This window comes from Triticum aestivum, chromosome 7D (assembly GCF_018294505.1).
Source record: "Triticum aestivum cultivar Chinese Spring chromosome 7D, IWGSC CS RefSeq v2.1, whole genome shotgun sequence".
NCBI classification, from domain to species: domain Eukaryota; kingdom Viridiplantae; phylum Streptophyta; class Magnoliopsida; order Poales; family Poaceae; genus Triticum; species Triticum aestivum.
In genome coordinates, this window is record NC_057814.1 from 18,643,867 (window position 1) to 18,648,168 (window position 4,302).

Genomic DNA, 4,302 nt, shown 5'->3' on the forward strand with positions numbered 1-4,302 from the left:
TAGCCGCTAAGATCCCTGTTTGTACTAGAGCTGTACCAAAATACTTGTAGCTGGGGGAAACTAATACAAGTTCCCCAACTACAAGTATTTTGATACTGAGGGAGTATCTCAGTCAGTCTGCTGCTGCTCAGTTCAGCCTGCAGGCTCCCCGCGGTCTGAGAGTGTGCAAACATGGTCACTGACTTTAGATGGAAAATACTGCTAATTCCGAAATAAAACTGTGGATGTCGGGCGAGGCCTTCTTTTTCTGGTAAACTGTATTTTGCAAAGAGAAACCAATGAAAATTGCAGAGTCCATAGGACAGCAGGCGTATTGTTTCATCAACTCAAGTTTGCAGAAAATGGATAACCACAGATGCAATCATCATTCTCTGTTTACAAACAAGCGCAGACAGTGGCAGAAACAAATGGAGAGCAATCAATCATCTCTAGGAGAACAGAGTACTAGAAAGCAAAGGTCTTCCATCAGTTTGATCATCTATTCAATTCCATGGTGTTCCCCAAGAACCAAAATTTTCATCTGGGCCAACAGTTGCAACTTGTAAACCTTCTGAGATTTCAAAATGGCGTCGCAGCTTGCTACTCCCCTTCATTACATTGAAGACCCAAGATCAATGCACTCCTCTTCCATTCGCAGTGTAGAAACGTCGAGTTCCCTCTCAGCTTCATCTTGCACCATATCAGTGGCCAGCAGCCAGCAGTAGAGAACTTGGAGAGCTGAACAGTATAACAGTACATATATGCAGCTTGATTGGTAGCAGCATCTTGTGTCGTGCAGTCCATTGCATTTTCCAATGTCGTCGCCCCAGCTGAGAACAAATACAGGGCATTAATTTATCAGTACGTATCATCAGCAGATGCATGTGTTATATACCTTTAATTTATTACTTTCAAACCCTTCATTAATTTATTACTTTCAAACCCAGGAGGTTGTTTCATATATACCTTCTCTTCCAGAACACCATGAAGAAACACGTTTTGTACATCAAGCTGTCTGAGACTCCATCTCGTGGAAACAGCAATAACCGCAGAGGATCCTGGAACAGGGACTCCTGCAGCAGAATCTGCAACAGGTGGATCTTTGTGTGGTAGCTTGTTCAGGCGCAGCATCTCCAGTTGGCGCAGAAGATCCCGGTGAGGGGGCCTCATCATTGGCTAATGATGGCGTATCCGCCTCGAGCCGTACACTGGTCGGGCGCGTGGTCGCACCGCATTGTGCGCCTGTCAAGCGCGTGGGCGCTCCGGAGACCACGTCGGATCCTGTGTCAGCCCCGGGTCCCGCGCCAGTTGGGCGAACCGGGTCGCGTCGCTTGTAATAGAGTAGCTGGTCACGGAACCGCGCTCCGTCCGGCCGAGTCACGTGCTGCCGCCTGTCGAGCGAAGATTGGCGCGAAGACGAACACGGGCCGCCGCCACTGGAGGAGGGCCGCGTGTCGCGCGCTGGGCTGGAGACAGCGACGCGGTCGGCGGGCGCTGTCGCTGGCGCATCTGCCGCACCTGCCGTCGCGGATCCCGAAGAGGCTTGGCTGTGCTGCTGCTTCAGAACAGTCCCCGAGGAGGATTTGCCTCCCAGATTCGGGCACATGAAATATGGGTCTGCTGGCGCATTTTTGTCACCAGTTTCATCATTTTCTTTGTTGTTTTCTCCTGTAGCATCATCAGAAAACTTATGCACATCATTAGTAGAAGGATTAGTCAACGATTGATCATCACAATTCGGCCCCCCTTGATCAATGCTGGTGAGATGAGAGGGTAGGAGAAGAATTTCTTCTCGAAGGCGAGCACCGACGTTTGGATGCAGATCAACGAATGGGAATTTCGTTTAATCAAAAAAGACGTCACGAAATATATAAATGCGACCAGTGGTTACATCTAGGCACTTGATACCTTTGTGTTGAAGACTATACCCTAGGAAGACACGGAGCATGAGTTTACGATTATTGTATGGACGAAGATTGGGCCAACAAGCACACCCAAAGACACGAAGGGATTTGTAATCTGGTTTTGTGTGGAGGAGTCTTTCTACCTGAGTTTCGTTGTTGATGACTCGACTAGGAAGCATATTGATGATATGAACAGCGGTGAGAAAAGCCTCATCCCAAAACTTAAGAGGCATGGAAGCTCGACTATGTGTCTGTGCTTGCGTTCGGCAGAGCCATTCTGCTGATGAGCATGAGGACAAGAAACATGGTGTGATATGCAAGTGTTTGGAAGAAGGAGTTTAATTTTTCATACTCCCCCCTCCCTCCCCCAATCAGATTGCACTGCAATGATTTTACTATCAAGTTTGCGCTCAACCGGGGCTTGAAAATTTTGAAAAACTTGAAAGACATCAGATTTCTTTTGAGAAGATAAATCCACACAAATTTGCTATAGTCATCTATGAAGCTCACATAATAATCATGTCTGCCAACGGATGTAGGGGCGGAACCCCACACATCAGAGAAAATTAATTGAAGTGCTTTGGTAGAGACAATAGTAGATATTGGATAAGGTAATTGATGACTTTTAGCACACTGACGGGAATCACAAATAGTTTGACATTGCGCTCACCAACAAATGGGAGCTTATTTTTACTAAGCAATCTTTCAACTAGAGAAAAAGCAGCATGTCCTAATCGATCGTGCCACCGTGTTGATGAGACTTTGACAACACCATTGGCTTGTTTATTGGATCTCCTAAGCTCCGGAATCAACGGGTAAAGCCTTCGAACACATCTACCTCGATAGAGTACCTTCTTCGTTGCCTAGTCCTTGATAAAAAAGAAGTAGGGATGAAATTCGAGGAAAACATGATTATCAATGGCAATTCTATGAACGGAGAGAAGACTTTTAGCAGCACTAGGAACATGCAAGATTCTCTTAAGATGAATTTTATGATGAGGGGTACGAAAAGTTGAGTGACAAATGTGACAAATCTGCATACCTTCTCCATTTTCCGTGTGGGTATGATCTTTGCCACGGTACTTCTCCTTCATTGTGACTTCCTCAAGTTCATTGGGATGTGATTAGTGGCACCACTATCTACATACCAATTTGTATCAACTCCATAGGAGCCACCAGCCGCGGCAGCCACCTTTTCTTCATCTTGAGAATCATCGTCGTCTTCGTCATAACGGTACCAACAGTCCTTCGCGGTGTGCCCTGGCTTACCGCAAATCTGGCAGCATGGCATCTCTGGTCGGGGCCGGTTGGAGCCGCCAAGACGGCGGCCGTTGGAGCTGTTGCCGCCACCACCGTGTCCTCTAGACCTCCCCTTGTTGCGGGAAGAGCCACGGGCGCGGGAGCCATCACCACGGCCGCGCACCGCGGCGTTGGCAGAGGAGCGGAAACCGCTGCCCGAGCTGTTGAACTGGGCCATGCGCTGATCGAAGTTGCTCAGCATGGCGTAGAGTTCGTCGAGGGAGACCAGCGTGACGCGTGCGTCGAGGGCGGAGACGAGGGGCCGGTAGTCGACCTCCAACCCGAGGATGTTGTAGGAGATGAGCTCGTCATCTTGGATGGCCTTCCCCATAGCTGCAAGCTCGTCCGCGAGGCCATGGAGGTAGGCGAAGTAGGCGGCAACCATCTGGTTGCCCTTCTGCGCGTTGATGAGCGCCGTTCGGATGTTGTTCACGCGACTCATGGACTGTGTCGAGAACATACCTGCCAACGTAGTCCAGAGCGTGTGCGCCCGTGGTGACCGTGGTCACCGTGACGAGCACCTCCTTAGATAGGTTGCTGAGCAAATAGTCCAACACCTGCTGATCCTCCCAGACCCAGATTGGGTGGAGAGGGTTGGGCGCAGAGCTTTCTTTGCCATCCTTATCCTTGGTGACAAGAAGCCTGGCCGGCTCCAGCGTGGTGCCGTCGACGTAGCCGAAGACACCGACGCCACACAGATGGGGAGTGACCTGCGTGCGCCGCAACACGTAGTTCGTGTGTGTTAGCTTCTCGGTGACCTGACCATTGAGGGTAGGTTGGAAGGAGCCGGAGGAGGAAGACATGGCTAGGCTCGGGGTAGATGGGATCTCAGTAGATGGGAAGAGATGGGGCTCTGATTACCATGTGTGAACTAGCGGAACGTCTTGCCTTGCTCAAGCCGACGGGTTCGTGTTAAATAGATGGGGCGCACCTCCCATGATAGCGCATTCATGTAGTTGAGATTACAATCTTGTAGATCAAGAAAGGAGATAGAGATAAGAGGTTACATGAGATAAACACAATACCCTAACAACCTAACTATCTCCTATGCCACATATCTCTAGGCTGGATGCGCCGTGTATACGTGACATGTTGGCACATGTACATAATATGTTTAACT

General features: G+C 49.3%; 1 pseudogene; it reads right to left on the reverse strand.

Annotated features, from left to right (window-relative positions):
- Window positions 1-3,365: 3,365 nt before the first annotated feature.
- LOC123171735 (uncharacterized) lies at window positions 3,366-3,504 on the reverse strand (annotated as a pseudogene).
- Between the last annotated feature and the right edge of the window lie 798 nt (window positions 3,505-4,302).